Below are 18936 nucleotides of genomic sequence, written 5' to 3' on the forward strand. Positions count from 1 at the left end.
ACAGAGGGAGCGGGGCTCCTGTTTGTGTAGCATCTTTGTGATTAATATTTGTACTCAATATATTCACTTTTAAGTATTTAAATTAATTATTACTGACTTTGATTACTTTTTACCCACTGTAGTTACATTTTTAGTCACTTTAGTTATTTTAAGTACTTATAGTACTTTTTATTAGTGTAACTGGTTGCATCTTTGTGTTGCAAATTGCAATCAGCCGCAGCTGTTGTTGCCATGCTCATACTGTACATACAGACATACAGACAGACAAACAAACACACTGGTCACTTGAAGGAGTACCACTCAAAAGAATTGCAGTATATAGTTCATGTCTTTCTGCTGCCTACGTACATTTAGCCCAGACCATGAATAGCCTACATGCATATGCATGCAAACGCTGAATACAAATCAATTCAACACATTAGCCTATTTCCTGGCCATGGAAACTAGCATGAGAAAGCACACGATATTACTAGCTCAATCCATCACACCAACCAGAACCACCACCCAGTGGTGGGAAGAAACTAAGTACATCTACTTATACTATTTTACTCCGCAATGCTCATTTGAAAACTTTAGTTACTAGTTACTTTGTAGATTTTGATTATTATTACAAAACATACATTACTCACTTACAGCCCTATATATTTCGGCCATTTGAAAATAGCCGACAAGCTCATCGCGACGCATTGTGAGCTTGTAGATCGGCTATTTTTGGTGCTTTAAGTACATTTTGATGCCAAATTGACGATACTTTTGCACTTTGACTCAAGTAAATTTTGAATTCCGGACTTTTACTTCTACAGTGCAGTATTGATACTTTTACTTAAAGACAGGGTGCCCCCCCCCCCCCCCAAAACATAATCATCAGGTATTATGGTTATACAAGGAGGAAGATTTTTTTCAAAAAAGTTTACAGAAATTGTTAAAATTATGTTTTTATGTGGACACGCCTCCAGTTCATAAGTATACTTCTCACCTTAGCACCTCCTCCACCACCTTAGCACCACCCACCTGTCCTAGTAACACCTCCTCCTCATGCCCACACCTGTTGTGTTATGATAATGAGGGGGAGGGTATGTTTTTACTATGTCACTGAAGCGCTGTTTTTCTATTGGCACGTTTGACCCTCAAGGTTTCAGCCTCCAGGTAGAAACTCATAAAACACCATAAAAACACCACCAGGGGGGCTTAATGAAGTTCTATCAACCCCATAGACACATGAAAAACAGAAAAAGTGCAAAACCATGGCACCACCTCTTTAAGTAAAACATGTGAGTACTTTTTCCACCACTGCCACCGCCACACCCCCAACCCCTCATGTTGCACACACACTCCCCACTACACCCCCCCCCCCCCCCCTCCCTCCCATTGCTTAGCATTTCATGCAGCAACAAACTCAGTCAGCACCAGGGGGAGATGTAAGGTCAGGGAAGGAGTACACAGTAATAAGGAGTGATAGAGTGCTGTGCCAAGGACACAATGGGCACAACTTGGCAGTATAGTCACAGTGAGTTGAGATTCTTTTTTCTTCTTTTTTTTTTAAAGAGGTGAACATAAATTCAATTACGTTTTCAATTCGATTTTATGGTAATGATGACAAATCACGACAAGCTGAGCAGGCGTTTGGCGACAGTGTGGCAAGAAGAAAGAAAAAAAACTTTAATGGGGAGAAACCTTCATAGAACCAGGCTCTGTGTCTGTCTGCTTCAACCATGATGGAGAGAGAGAGAGAGAGAGAGAGAGAGAGAGAGAGAGAGAGAGAGAGGGGGGGAGGGGGATGGAGAGAGAGAGAGAGAAAGAAAGAGAGAGAGAGTGGGAGAGAGAGTGGGAGGGAGGGAGGGAGGGGGATGGAGAGAGAGAGAGAGAGAGAGAGAGAGAGAGAGAGAGAGAGAGAGAGAGAGAGAGAGAGAGAGTGGGAGGGAGGGAGGGAGGGGGATGGAGAGAGAGAGGGTGGGGGGGTGGAGGAAGAGAGAGGGAGAGAGAGAGAGTGGGAGGGAAGGAGGGAGGGGGATGGAGAGAGAGAGGGTAGACACAAAGATGGACACTAACAATAACAACAATAGTAACAATTATAATAACATCAATGATAACTATTGTAATAACAATCCAGAGCCCTTGTTCCACAGGAAACTTTCTCTCCACAAATCTAAACATAATTGGCCCAGGGGCCTCCTTCCTCCTTGAGAGAGAGAGGAGAGAAGGGAGGAGAGGGAATGGACCAGATGCTTACAGATAGACAGTGGCGTGCTCAGACATTTTGAGGGGCAGGTGCTCAAGTAAATTATACTTGTTTTTGTTTACTTGGTCTGCTCTTTTTTCCCTACATATACATATATACCTCTTTGCCAAAAATAGCCGATCTACAAGCCCACAACGCCTCGCAGCGCGAGGCGTTGTGGGCTTGTAGATCGGCTATTTTTGGCTAAAGTTCTCCTCAGAAAAGGGATGCTAGGTTTCGAGTGGTTATGGTAAAAAGAAAAATCATATCACATAAAGATTTGGCGGACCCCCTGTAGTAACTCTGAGGACCCCCTGTTGAAGACCCCTGCTGTAAACTGAAAAAAAGGGCACTTCTGGTCAAGAGGGCAAAGGGCAGGTGCTCTATTACCACCTAGAGTCTATCTGTGCACGTCCCTGGATAGAGAGGGAGAGGAGAGGAGAGGAGAGGAGAGGATCTGGGTGAGCCATGGGAAGTCCCACTGCAATGTCAGCAGCATATACAGTATATATATAGAGAGAGAGATATAAGGGCTAGTCCCAGACAAGCCAGGGCCAGCCCTAACTATTATAAACATGTAGGTAGGCTAATCTTAAACATAGAGAGAGGGTGTCCACCTCATGGACCTTCCACAGTTAAAGGAGCAATTCACCCATTTTCAACCGTATCTCCATATAAGTGGTCCTCCTCAATCATGCTCATTATATAAGATGGAAACATTTCTGTCTACTCACTCTGTGTCTCAGAGGTGGGTTATGGACAGTTCAGAAATCGATGGAGATTGCAAGATAAAACCACAGCCTTTGTCTTCCTGGAAAGTTAGCATGCTGACATAGAAGCCATTGTTCTTGCATAAAAATGATTATGTCAATCCTGCGTACCGATGATGTCACTGGTAGGCAGGTTTCTGAACTGTCCCCACAGCCCTCCTCTGAGACACAGTTGTGAGACAGGAATGGCGCCATCTTATAATGAATATTAGGCCCAATTATATGAAGATTAACCTCGTGTCACCAGGCTTTCCACCTCGGAGGAAAGCCTGGTATTCGTTTCTAAATGGCCGTGTGATCCGGTCCAGGCCACGACTACTGAAAAAAAAAATGAACAAAAAACATGTCGTTCCGGGTGTTGCGGGTTCCGTTTTTTTTCGGTGCCGCTAATTGTGTTTCCTTTGCTTGATGTTCTGTGTAAAGCACATTGAATTGCCTTGTCGTTGAAATGTGCTATTGTAGGAGTGCAGGAGCGAGGAACGACAGATATGTATTCCTGTTTGAAGAGCCAAGTAGCGCTCCGTTTATTTTTAAAAACAATAACAACAGACCTGTCGCACAGGTAATAGGCTCTATGCGCAGCAGCCATATTATCACTTCCTTCACAGGTGTTACCAATGATACTAATGAAGGCTCTGTTCCATTTAGTCTAGCACAGTGGTTTCCACGACCCCCATAACCGTAAGGGGCCATTTGGAAGCCCATGAGGGTCCCTGGACCCCAACTGTAGACCCACTGGTGTAGCAGAGTGTTTCCAGTGAGCCAGCATGCACAACATCAGCACCCTGACTCTGTTTGACCAGAATGGAACAGAGCCTTCATTAGTATCATTGGTAACACCTGTGAATTTCTTCATAATATGGCTGCTGTGAATAGAGCCTATTACGTCAACACTTCGGAGGTGTGTATAAACTCTTTTAACCCATTTAGACCTGAGGCCGATTCTAAAAAAATACACTTCTAAATCCTGACCTAAGTTTTCTGAAAAACCTCAAATATTTATGCAGACATTACAACAAATATATGTTGCTATATACTGTATATAGCAACAAGAACCCCAAAAGGGGTTTCCGTCCTGAAAGGTATAGTTACAGTTGGGGTTCCTGCCCAAAATGGGTTGGGTAACAGCACCTGTGCATTCAAAGAAATACTGCCTCTGGTAAGTGGAACAAACTATTGTAAACATGTTGTAAACATGGGTGAGATCGGCGTGAATTATAACAGTATACAATAATTGTCCTGTGTGTGTATATCACACTATACTAATACAATTGCCTTGCATTGCCTTGAAGTGCTCCTTTACAGGCTCTACTCATAGACATTCTAGGAGGCACACACTGGGAGCTCACTGGTGTTCTGTTGAATCTGTTCACTAAGTGTCTCCTTATTGTAAGAGAATCATCTCATCACTCCACTCATTGCTTTTTTTTGGGGGGGGGGCACATTTTGTATTTAGGTCACAAGTGGCTATACAGTCATTATCTATAGCAAGCAAAAAAATAGGCTGTTTTTGAAACCGGTCCCGTATTTCCTCTTCTGAGCTATTTGACGTTTTTTTTACTTTATGGAAAAGACCTGTGACATTCAAGAGACAGAAAGGGAAAATCATCATTTGACAAATCAAAGTAATTCACATATCATACATACAGCTTGTGACAGTTAAGTGTAACAGAGAGGTCATCAGTTTACCTATCTTTGCGAATGTATATTGTAAAACCTGGGGGCCTGTTTCACGAAACCTAGATTGGGGATTAAGCCGGGATTTAGCAGCTGTCCTGGATTATTTTATCCAGGATCAACCATGAATCGGTTTCATGAAAGCTTTATCTCGCCAGATTAATTTAGCTGGTTAACCTGTATTATGTTTATCCAAAGCATTAGTTACCATGGAAATTTAGCTGTGATGTTAGCCTGGTCCTGACCAGGCTAACTGCCATGTTTAACTAATCCTATTGCCTTTAATAATAATAATAATAAACTTTATTTGTATAGCACCTTTCATGACATGAAATGCAGCTCAAAGTGCTTTACAGAGCAAGAATACAATTACAATTAACTAATTTAACAATAAAGCAAAAAAATTAAAACAAAAGCATAAAACATACAAATAATAGCAAAAGGCAGTGAATCAGGCAATACAGTGAGGACATGGATAAGAACACAGAGATTTAAAAATCAACCAAAAAAAGAAAAGGCAAGAGTGAAGAAGTAGGTCTTGAGCTGACAGTGCTTTAAAGCTATCCACAGAGGCTTTACTGTTCATTAAGCAGGCATTAAGCAGTCAATCTGATCACAAACCAATGAGTTTTTCCACGTTTATTCAATTTTTATGCGAAAATTGAAGATCTGCAGCCTCAGACTTTGTCAAACCTGGATTTGGCTTAAATCCAGGATTATTTAATTCTGCCTTCGTGAAACAGGCCCTGATTGGATTAATATTGGCACTATGGGTATTTGCACACAGTTGTATTTTGCACGGTAAAGAAATGCACAGTCATGATGTTATTGTTTATTGAATACATTTTAACTGAACATGTTGAGTTGTGTTTCCTGTCCAGCTGAGCTGGCCACTGAGCCAACTAGTTCCCCCTGTGGAGACGGAAATGTTTGGTGGCGATCATGACGGGCAGGTGCAATATGGGTAATAATTATGAGTGCAATAGAAACTAAGTGCAATATGTATGAGAAGTATAATATGATGTAATGGTAAAGTGATGATTGAAAGCTTAACCTGTTCAAGTTGCTGTTCTGTACAGTATAATTGGGCTGGACCATAGTGTAGGATGGCAGAGGGGGAATTGGTGTATTTATTCTGATGCCTTTTTCCCCTGTCATTAATTTGTTGACTAGAGCAGGGGTCTTCAGCAGGGGGTCCGGGACCCCTAGGGGGTCCTCAGAGTCACTACAGGGTGTCCGCCAAATCTTTGTGTGATATGATTTTAGTGATATGAAAATCATATCACACAAAGAAAATAGATATGAAAATAGCAGATCTGCTATTTTTGGCCAAGAGGTATAGGTGTAGAGGGAAAAAAGAGCAGACTAAGTAAACAAAAAAAGTTTAATCTGAAACACAATTTCATACAATATAGAGGGGGTCCCTGCTTCATCTCTCGCTCAGCTAGGGGGTCCTTGGCCTGAAAACGTTGAAGACCGCCGGACTAGAGTTCATGCCAGGTACTCTTTACTCTGGAAGAAAAAGCTCATTCACTGTGCTAGCTTTAGCCCCATGGGCCGGTCTGTCCAGAGTCTCTCCCGGTCACCTTGAATAAAAGAAGTAGCGTGGCGGGCGATGCAGTACATGCAGCACAGCATACAGCACACTGCTGCACTAGTTTCCCTAAACAATGCAAAGACTGCAAACCTCTTCATTCAGACAATTCTAAAATTAGCATCTCGCCAGGCAACAATAACGATCTTTCATCCATCATTAATTCTGAGAGGAATTATACCTGATGCATGTTATTTATAGTGCAGGTTCATACACCGAATAACATAAATGATTGATGATGCATTCAGTTCTGGCTACCGGACCAATCAACTATCCCCTCTGTTAATTAAGGAGAAAATACACGCTAACAATGATGCATTTTTATCTTGGGGTTCCCTAAATAGATGTGCCACCTTAGAGGTCAATACTCCGTAATTGTCTTTGCAGGCTTGTGAAGCGGGTGCACAGTGGTGGAAAGTATAACTCAGTACATGTACTCAAGTACTGTACTTGAGTACAATGTTGAGGTACTTTTACTTAACTTGAGGATTTGCATTTTTCATTACTTTATACTTCTACCCCATTAAGAGGCAACATATTGTACTTTTTACTCCACTGCAATTATTTGAAAACTTTAGTTACTTTGTATATACAGATGATTATTACAAAACATACGTTCAATATTTAAGCCATATTTTAGACGTTGTCTATCTGAAAATATCTGATCCACAAGCTGCACAACAATGCGTCGTGATGCATTGTGAGCTTTAAGATTGAGTATCTTTTTTGTTGTTGTTGCCGTATTTCAAAAACTTCTGAAATACAGATATAAGTTCTGCATCTATATTGAGTACTTTTACTTTTGGTAGGCTACTTTATTTATATTTTTATACTAATACTAATACCTTTGTACTTTTGTACAGTGACATTTTTCATTTCAAGGGGATTCAATATCTAACTCCACTTGCAGTTTTCTGATAGATGCTTTTTCAGGCCAGTTTTGACTTACTGTAAGTAAAAAGAGAAGAAATGGAGTACCTCTTCCACCACTGTTGTGGGCTTGTGAAACGTCAGGGAATATAAGTCCCCAGTATACTGTACTGTATGTGCAAGGGAAGTCAGAGAGGTAGTTGGATGAACTATATGGCTTCTGCCCAGCTAGTTATTATATTCTAATGTTACGTTAGACTGTAACTCTGGTGCAAAGCTAACTTCACTGAATACAGCTCAATATACAGTACCTACAAAGCTTATATATTCTACTGTTACTGCAGACTGTAGATCTGGTGCAAAGCTAACTTCACTGAATACAGCATAATATATGTACATGATACAGCCTATATTCTACTGTTACTGCAGACTGTAGCTCTGGTGCAAAGCTAACTTCACTGAATACAGCATAATATACATACAGCCTAGAGTTGCAGTCAGTGTTGCCAGATTCTGTGAGAGAAACAAGCAGACAGGTCTATGAAAAAAATGAAAAAAAAGAAGTGACTATAGGTGATGATCACACGCACGCACGCACGCACGCACGCACGCACGCACGCACGCACGCACGCACGCACGCACGCACGCACGCACGCACGGGGGGGGGGTCCCCACAAAATGAGTTAATATAGCATCAAAATCTGTTTTACCACATGGACCATATATGCATCGGCTATTTGAAAATAGCAGATCTACAAGCTTACATTGTGTCACGATGCAATTCATTGAGAGCTTGTAGATCTGATGTATTAAAAAAAGAATCCAAAATTACATTTTAACCACACAAATATATATATATAAAAAAATATTTCCAGATGATTTTTTTTTAGAACCACTGATTTAAACAACATTAGGAAGCAAGCCCAAATAAGCAACTACACTTTAGAAACAAGCAGAAAATGAATATAGTTAAGATGAACGAGTTATTTCAATGCATCCCATTGCCTGTACCCAAGAGATTTTTCAGCTAACTCAACAAAGCCCTTTCCTCCTTTTTATGGCAGAACAAAACTCTGCAAGTCTAATTAAGTACGCTTCAAGGCCCCTAGGCCTTAATCTCCCTAATTTTATAGATGTTACTATTTGGCCTCAGAATTCTGTCCTTTATGGCAGGGGTTGTCACCGCTTTTCAGGCCCCTATTCCCTCTACACCTATATAGGGGTGTCACGATTCACTTACCTCACGATTCGATTCAAAATCGATTCCTAGGGTGCCGATTCGATTAAAATTGCGATTCTGCGATTAATTGATATTCGATTCGATTCTGCGATTTATTGCGATTTTCTAGGGTGCCGATTCGATTAAAATTGCGATTCTGCGATTTATTGCGATTTTCTAGGGTGCCGATTCGATTAAAATTGCGATTCTGCGATTAATTGATATTCGATTCTGCGATTTATTGCGATTTTATTAAAAAATAAAAAATAAAAAATAAAAAAAAAATTAAAAAATCGATTTTAATATTTTGAATCGATTTTTAAAATCGTGGCATTAAGAATCGCGATTTATTCATGAATCGATTTTTTTTGACAGGCCTACACCTATACCTCTTTGCCACAAATAGCAGATCTACAAGCTTACAACGCCTCGCACCGCGAGGTGTTGTGAGCTTCTAGATCTGCTATTTTTGTCTAAAGTTCTCCTCAGAATAGGGATACTAGGGTTCAAGTGGTTGATGTAAAAAATTATATATCATATCACGCAATGATTTGGCGGACCCCCTGTAGTAACTCTGAGGACCCCCTAGGGGTCACGTACAACAGGGCCCCTGTTGAAGACCCCTGCTGCTTTATATAGGTTGCATCCTGAGAGTAGAGAGGTCAGATGGCTACATATAGAACAATGATAAAGCTGGGTCTAACTCCCTTGAAAGTTGTACCTTTTTGGGGCTCAACGAAAAGCCTCTCTTTAATTACTAAGAATCCTATAATCTAGGGCGCCTTTGAAGCATGGCAGGAGTCCCATAAATTATTGGGAATAGATACTTCTCTGATGAGAAGGACACCTTTACGGCCAAAATCCCAATATTCCTCATCCCATAGCTGATGGTGTACTGAAGAAATGGGTCAATAATGGAATTGGTTGTCACATTTTCAACAATTGTCATCTAAATGTAATTTACAAAGTCATTACCCTTTAGAAGGTCTCCAAATTATACATTGAATTCGAGAAATGTAAAATGAACAGATTTTCCAGCAATTCCAAATAAATCCCCCCTGGAGAATCCCATGTTTAGTAAACGTATCACCTCTGCTAAAGGTGACATCCTCCATATTAAACATACAGACCAGAAATCTGTCCATTTTATAACATACTGGCTTTCAAACATAAATGGGATGCACAGAATTAGGATGCACTTGTCAGAATCAAAATATACCTACAGCCTAGAGTTGCAGTCAGTGTTGCCAGATCCTGTGCACCCGCTCACTGTGAGAACCCACGATGATGTGGATTGGCAAAACATTCTAGAGAGTTCTCAGACAGCCTTGATTTCTGCAAAACACAGACAGATGCAAATTTCTTTTTTTTTTTAAATCGCAAAACTTATTTTACACCGCTCAGGTCACACAAGATTGATGGGAATATATCTGCCATGTGCCAGAGGTGTTAAGATAACAGAAGGTAGTCCGTTACACATGCTCTGGAGTTGTCCTTACATGGAAGATTATTGGAAGTTCATCATGATCACCGTTTCAGATGTCATAGTTTGATAGAATACAAGAACGCTCAGCCCTGGTCAAATCCGGGGACCTCAGAACAGTCGCCACAATTATTCCTAAAAGTAACCTCAGTACAACTATGCCTAAACCTAACCTTATTCCTAAAAGTGACCTTAGTAAAACTATGCTTAAACCTTATTCCTAAAAGTAACCTCAGTAAAACTATGTCTAAACCTAACCTTAATCTTGAATGTAACCTCAGTAAAACTATGCCTAAACCTAACCTTTTTCCTAAACTTAACCTCAGTAAAACTATGTCTAAACTAAACTAAATTTTGTCGGCTCCAAATAGCTCACCAAAACCCACTGATACACCTATGGCTTGTTTTCAACGCAGGCGAAATAAAACATTGTCCACAGGTTTGAATTATAGTTTGCGTTTCTTTACTTCTCCAAATATGCATACTGTAGGAGTACAAACATCTCAGTCTCATGGCATTGTTCCTGTCGCACTGGTAAAAAAAAACATGTGTCCAACCAGGTGCCTGCCCTTTCCCAATCACCCAGGCCTACATATGCTTTACTGCCAATCAATCAGTTAGGCCTGGAGAGGCGTGCCCTTGGTGCCCACAAATTATCTAAAATGAACAATAACACATCAAAACTAATAATTCCAAATAATAACTACAATCATGATAATAATAAAAATAATAAACAAAAACAGTGAAATGGCCTCTACAGTAAGGTGAGTAAAACTATGCCTAAACCTAACCTTATTCCTAAATGTAACCTCAGTAAAACTATGTGTCAGGAATGAGTAGCGGGGTAGGGCCCAAAAGCAGACGAGGTAGGCAGAAGTGTTCAAATCAAAGGATTTATTAAATAAACTGAGGTTTCCAAAAGCAGGGATATAGAACAGTAGGCATCAAACACTAAACATAAACTTACGTGACATAGGTCTAAGGTCGAACAAGCACATAACGCCAAGACAGGGTTTAAATAGACAGGGAGTAACAGGATGCAGGTGAACTCAAACTACAGTCAACACTGTGATTGGCTGGGGCACAACAGGACACAGGTGGAGAACATAACTAATCAAGGGTAAGAGAGACAAGACAGGAAACAGTAAGCAAGGCAGACAGGAAACAATACTACAAAGTAAAAGCACAGAACACCAATGCAAAAGGCAGCAACAGAATGACAGATACAATAGAACAAGCAGTATGCCGAAACATACAATATTCAGAACATACAATATGCACTTTAGGCCTAACCGGCCAAAAGTGTCCACGACCAAATAAGGCCATTCAAGGTCTAAATTATATATATATATATATAGTCAATGTCCACGGCCCGAGGAGCGGACCGTGACACTATGCCTAAAGCTAACCTTATTCCTACAGTTAACCTCAGTAAAACTATGCCTAAACCTAACCTTATTCCTAAATGTAACCTCAGTAAAAACTATGCCTAAACCTAACCTTATTCCTAAACGTAACCTCAGTAAAAACTATGCCTAAACCTAACCTTATTCCTAAACGTAACCTCAGTAAAAACTATGCCTAAACCTAACCTTATTCCTAAATGTAACCTCAGTAAAAACTATGTCTAAACCTAACCTTATTCCTAAAAGTAACACAGTAAAACTATGCCAAAACCTAACCTTATTCCTAAACGTAACCTCAGTAAAAACTATGCCTAAACCTAACCTTATTCCTAAAAGTAACACAGTAAAACTATGCCTAAACCTAACCTTATTCCTAAACGTAACCTCAGTAAAAACTATGCCTAAACCTAACCTTATTCCTAAACGTAACCTCAGTAAAAACTATGCCTAAACCTAACCTTATTCCTAAAAGTAAACTATGCCTAAACCTGACCTTATTCCTATACTTAACCTCAGTAAAACTAATACAAGAACTGCTGGGGGGTTGAACAAAAAGGGTCGGAGTGTGTTTTGGGGCGAGTGTTCCGGTTACCGTTTCATAGACCACACGAGCCAAGGATTGGGTTACTAATCTACCGCTGTCTTGGATTGACTTCTTTTTCTTTTTCTTTCTCTTCTGTACTGTCATTGTATATTTTATTTTTACTTATTTCGTTTTATTGCATCCATTACTGATGTTGTTGTATAATTGTGTTTTTAAAAGGCCTTGCCTTGCCTTAGGAGATGTTAGTCTCCATCCTACCCTAAGTATTTTGTGTTGTTCGCCTGTACAGCTGCATGGGAAGAAAATTATTCTTAATTAAATTGGAAATCTGAAAATGTGCCATCATAGAGACATGGGGGGCTGAATGAACTTTCATCATATTGTACACCAGAGAAAATTCTGTGACACGACGTGTTTACCCCAGAGTATGGATGCTAGGGTTCATGCATGAATCTACAAATAACAGACAAGGCTCGCTGACAGAAGGACGTTTAGGCTCTTTGGATGCAAAAAATATATGTTTTTTAATTACAAAGTGGAAAAAAAGGGACTCAAGGAGCGGACGTTTCAGTCCTAAAACTATCATCATCAACATGAATCCAACATATTAACATTTAATGGTAATAATGTTAAAAAAGTTTAATATGCAACCCACACACTTAAGTACAATTTTGAGGTACTTTTACTTTACTGGAGTATTTCCAATTTTCAATAATTTATACTTCTACTCCACTACATCTCAGAGGCAAATATTGCACTCCACTACAATTATTTGACAACTTTAGTTACTAGTTATTTAATACGTATACTTTATAGATATTATTGCAAAAATATACATTAACCACTTCAGCCCTATATACATTTAGGCCATTTGAAAATAGCCAATCTACAAGCTCGATGCGACGCATTGTGAGCTTGTAGATCTGCTATTTTCAAAAGATTTTTAGACATTTTATACTTTTGAAAACTTGTGAAATGGGACATTCTGCATTATGAGTACTTTCTACTTTTGGTACTTTAAGTACATTTTGACGCCAATACTTTTGTACTTTTACTCAAGTCAATTTTGAATTCCGGACTTTTACTTGTAACGGAGTATTTCTTCATTGCCGTACTGATACTTTTACTTCAGTAAAAACTGTGAGTACTTTTTCCATCACTGTATGCAACACACTTTTACAATATATGTGAGGGGTCCCTGCTTCGTCTCTCTCACTCAGCTAAGGGGTATTTGGGCCTAAAATAAAATGTTTAAGATGGCCTCCTCTATACACCCACACGTAAACATAAACTGGAAGCAACGACAAGAGATTGGCAAAGTCTGCAGCCATCTCCTTCCATCACCCACCGCCGGCGTAAAAACTGGGTTGGTTATCTAGCGAGCCTTCTTCTAAGCCATTGTGTCAACATCGTTCTCTCATTTCTGCCTCAGGTTTGATCCCACGGGGAGAGCGAGGGTTCAACACTCGGTGACATTAATGCAAATGGACAAGCCACTAAGCCTCCCCCCCGTCCTCACACGGAATTAATAAGCCTCTCCACCCAGAAGAAGAAGTCAGACAGTCATGCAACGCTGCATCTTAAGAGCACAAACTACACAGAGATACGCTCACGTTTTGTCCAGATAGTCACATAATGCAGTGTGTGTAGGAAATATTCAGATGATTTTGCATTAATCCCCAGTGGCGTGCACAGACATTCTGAGGGGCAGGTGCTCAAGTAATTTACACTTTTTTTTGTTTACTTGGTCTGCTCTTTTTTCCCTCTACACCTATACCTCTTTGCCAAAAATAGCCGATCTACAAGCCCACAACGCCTCGCAGCGCGAGGCGTTGTGGGCTTGTAGATCTGCTATTTCTGGCTAAAGTTCTCCTCAGAAAAGGGATGCTAGGTTTCGAGTGGTTATGGTAAAAAGAAAAATCATATCACATAAAGATTTGGCGGACCCCCCTGTAGTAACTCTGAGGACCCCCTAGGGGTCCCGGACCCCCCGTTGAAGACCTGTGCTGTAAACTGAAAAAAGGGCACTTCTGGTCAAGAGGGCAAAGGGCAGGTGCTCTAGCACCACCTAGAGTATATCTGTGCACGTCCCTGTTAATCCCTAAACTGCATTTACAAGGATGTCATGTGTGATGGTGCCTGTAACAGAGAGAGGTCCTCTTGTTACCTATGTTTGCAACCTAAATTATTCATTGAATCATGTTGCACAGCCTATTTGCACTTTATTAATTTGCACAGCTAGCTTTTGCACAGTCATGATTTGAATGTTGAAATGTTTGGTGTTGGTGAATCATGATGAGCAAGTGCAATATTAAGTGTAATGTTTAGAGTGGCATAGAGAAGTGCAATAGTACGGGAAGTGATTGTTAAGTTTGATTGAATGCTTGACCACACACACCTGTTGTGTTTCCAGTATAATTGGGATGATTAGTCGGGATGGCAGAGGGGGTGGTTGCGATGTCTTTTTGGTAATTGCTAATGATATATAAGTTGTGCTGAGAAGGAATCATTACTTGTGAAGTACATTAAGGTTGTTAATGTAATATGTGGATTAATGTATTTATTGTGTTCATGTATCAATTTATTTACTGTATGTTTTAGAACAGTGGTTTTCAACCAGTGGTCCTTGGGGGGCTACCAGGGGGTCCCCAGCTAAATGAGTTAACATAGCCTCAGAATCATTTTAACCACTTAGCTTTGGCTATTCAAAAATAGCAGATCTACAAGCTCATAGCGTGGGTGCCGCGCTATGAGCTTGTAGATCTGCTATTTTTGAAAAATCTTGAAAATGTGTGCAAATCTTTGAATATATTCATTTTTCAAAGAGAACATTAACTCAAATCTTTGCTTCTGGGGGTCCCTGGCACAAAACATTTTCAGAAGGTGGTCCGCGGCCAAATTTATATCAATTTAGGGGTCCCTGGCATGAAAAAGGTTGAAAACCACTGTTTTAGAACACACCCATTTGGAAAGGTGCAGTCTAACTCACCTGGGTATAAAACACTGCTACCAGTTTGTATTAGAGGGCTGTAACTGAATTGCTGCATGTGTTCATGTGCTGAATAAATACACCTCTGGTTGCAACCAACGTCATGGCTCTGTACTGATTCCAGCTGCTAAGTCTGGCATTCTCACAGTGCCACAGTGACAAAACTGAAACATGTGCTAAAAAAAAAAGATCTCAATATAGAATATAGTATAAAATACAGAGTATGATAGTGTAATATCAAAAGTGATATTATTTGGTTAAAGTTAAAATCTATATTGTGATAGTAATCATTGCTATAGAGTGTTCGTTCAGTAACAGGGGTCTCCCAGTCTCTCCGGCTCTTTGGTACACAGAGAAAACACATTTTCAGGTGGGCTTGCAAATTTAATCCGATCATTATTCAGCTTGTGTTCCAGTTCCAATGTTGTCTGATCATTTGTTTGTATCATCACTTCCACTTCAAGGTCCAAGGTTCAGGTTTCACTTATTTATTCTCTATCCTCTATGACAGACAGGGGTCTTCAACGTTTTCAGGCTAAGGACCCCCTAGCTGGGAGAGAGATGAAGCAGGGACCCCCTCTATATTGTATAAAATTGTGTTTCAGATTCTTAAAAAAAGTTTCACTTGGTCTGCTCTTTTTCCCCTCTACACCAAACCTCTTTGCCAAAGATAGCCGATCTACAAGCTCACAAGGTAGATCTGCTATATTTTGGCTAAAGTTCTCCTCAGAATAAGGTTCAAGTGGTTAATGTAAAACATAAAAATCATATCACACAAAGATTTGGCGGCCCCCCTCTGTAGTAACTCTGAGGACCGCCTAGGGGTCACGGACCCCCTGTTGAAGACCCCTGCTCTATGAGTTCTCTCTCCTGATTGGATAAAATTGGATTGGACTTTTTCTCCCCAATTTAGCCGTTATGCTAATTGGCTTAGGAATGCGACAGAAACTATTCTTTTCCCCATGAATTGAAGTCTCCATGGGGTGACCAATCGATACGGAAAAAAAGTCATTTTGGGGGTGAACTATCCCTTTAACCGTTATCTTTGATTTAATGTGGGTTATTATGAGGCTGGCTGAGGAGGGATTTCCCAGCATGCCTCGGTGCGGTTCTTGTGTATTGTCTCATCGTCTATTAATGAACTTGTTGTTTACTTATGGGAGTGTGTTGGGCTGAATGTAGGCCTACTATCCTGTATGTGTGTGTGTGTGGCATGTGTGTTGTTCCATGCATTCATTTCCATGTGTCTACAGTCACTCCCAGAGGGATTACATCATGCCTTCGTGGTGTTCTGGGAGTTAAGTTGCTTTAGTTCCTGAAATGAAATGTGGTTGTCATGACAACCGCCCATATGAGATGAGACACCCACTGGTTACATCTGTAGTGTGGGCCATGTACAGTTTTATGATGGTGGGGCGAGTGTTGAATTATTGCAATCGATTGATTGATTGATTGATTGATTGACTGAGGTTTTTATTGACAAAAATGCATATACATATGAACACAATACAGTATTTGTACATATCTGTGAAAACAAAAAAGTTTGAGAGATTATTTCCATTGTAGTCCTTTGAGTGTGTCTGTCTGTCTGTCTGTCTGTCTGTCTGTCTGTCTGTCTGTCTGTCTGTCTGTCTGTCTGTCTGTCTGTCTGTCTGTCTGTCTCTCAACATGCATGTCTGCATGTCTCTCAACATCTCTCTCTCCTTTCCTGTCAATCTCCATATACGCTATAAATAAAGACATAAAATCCCTAAAAATATAAATACAGGTATATTTAAAAAAAAAAAGATACAAGCACACGATATGTTGCATTGCAACACGTTATGAACTTGTAGATCAGGTTTTTTTTTCTTCTTTTTAATAGGTCTTGAGTGGTTAAACTGTTCTTCATTTAGCTGGGGACCCCCTGGAACGGAACACCCTCAAGGACCCCTGGATAAACCACTCTGCTAGAACATCAGATATTCTGTTCACATGATGTTTTCCACAAACTTTCCATTTCAGTCAGTGTGGGGGCGAATATATTTTGTCTAGTTCATCTAATCCTTAGTTCATCTAATCCTTCCACTCTCCTACATTATTTTCCACATCAGGTGTTTTGATCGGAACAGACCGGCTCCTCTTCGCGCGCGTGTGCGTGTGTGTGTGTGTGTGTGTGTGTGTGTGTGTGTGTGTGTGTGTGTGTGTGTGTGTGTTTGTTTGTATTACTATACTTGCGAGGACCAAGTATAGTAGAATTTGAAGAAATATACATTGTGAGGACCGTTTTCCTGGTCCTCACAAGACAAATGGTTGTTTTATAGTTTTTTTTTTAGAGATACGTTTATCATTAGAAAAACATTCAGGATAGGATTAAACATTTAGAGGTTAGGTTTACGGATTGGAATTAGAGTTAAACAGGATTTATACTTAGTTGCGCGCCAGTGTCATGCACCGAAAAACAGCCGATCTATAAGCTCACAACGCGTCGCAGCGCGACGCGTTGTGGGCTTGTAGATCTGCTGTTTTTCGGCTTTAGGCTTATGGTTAAAAATGGCAAAATAATATATATATTTTTAAATGACATTCATAAAAAATGGCTGTCCTAAAGTGTTGACGTCCACACAAGTATAGTAAAACAAACGTGTGTGTGTGTGTGTGTGTGTGTGTGTGTGTGTGTGTGTGTGTGTGTGTGTGTGTGTGTGTGTGTGTGTGTGTGTGTGTGTGTGTGTGTGTGTGTGTGCGCGCGTGTGTGCGTGTGTGGGAGGATAACGACCTTGGGCCATTGTCCTTTCCTTATCTGTGGGGGAATTGAGAAGACCTTCTTTTCATTTACATTTAAACAGGTAAAGAAAATGGGACCGTGTCAGGGCTGTAGAGATTAAAAGATTTATGGCCGGCCCTATTTAAGTGGCACGATGAGCTAAACTCCTTTCAGAGTGAAATTTGTTGGCCAAGAAGAGAAGAGACAAGACTTGGAACCGTAGTCCGAATCCACAGAGCTCTACAGGTGCGTTGTAACTGTATGCTGTGTAGTCCCCTGTGGTATCCATGATTTATTACTGTCATATATTTTACTACAAAAGTAAGAGAGGAGGGACTACCCCTGTATAATGCAAAAAAATAGAATTGCTGACTAGTCTGTAAGATTTTAAGCCTTTAGTTTGTTCTCTTGCCTAAACAAAAAGTTGTAAAAATAGCTGTTTGAAAGCATTAACAACTTAAACCCTTAAGCTTTAACCATCATGTGCAGCTGCAACACGGTTCCTTGTACCGTTTAATCATGTAAACGTTGAATCCATTATTTTTAATGTAATGTTATGTCTGTGCTTGACATATAGTTATATGACAATGTACACAGACATGGCTTGTTGCTGGAAAAAGTAGTACATACAGTATAGTACAGTACAGTACAGTCGCCCACACACACACACACACACACACACACACACCCACACACACACACACACACATATATATATATATATAGGTTGCATCCTGCGTGTGTGTGTGTATATGTATATATATAATATGAATAAACATATATGTATATATATGTATATATATATATATATATATATATATATATATATATATATATATATATATACATATATATATATATATATATACATATACACACACACACACACACACACACACACACACACACACACACACACACACACACACACACACACACACACACACACACACACACACACACACACACATATATATATGTCACAGCATACTAGGCTAGCGTTTTGATGTGTAAGGGCAGTCTACAGAAAGAAACTATACATAGCAGCAGGACGTAGCTACTATTTATAGCACAGATCTGAGGAGGAAAAAAAGCAAAAGGAGTTGCAGTCAGTCCATGGGGGATGCAACAGCACAGAAGGATTTGTGTCAGTGTTCCGAAAAGGAAAATTCGGCACAACGAAGGATAGATATAGAGCTGCTCCTTCTCTCACTGACCGGCTCAGTCAGTGGCTTTGGGGTTAGCGTGTCCACCCTGAGATTTAGGAGGTCGGGGTTCGATTCCTCGGCTGGGTCATGTACCAAAGCCTCTAGAGTGGGACCCAATGCCTCCCTGCTTGACACTCAGCATCAATGGTTGGATTGGGGGGTGAGACCCTGTGACATACTAGCATCATGATCAGGGGGTGTGCTTGTACATCGAG

The sequence above is a fragment of the Gymnoscopelus microlampas genome, assembly GCF_963454915.1.
Source record: "Gymnoscopelus microlampas genome assembly, chromosome: 1".
Classification (NCBI taxonomy): domain Eukaryota; kingdom Metazoa; phylum Chordata; class Actinopteri; order Myctophiformes; family Myctophidae; genus Gymnoscopelus; species Gymnoscopelus microlampas.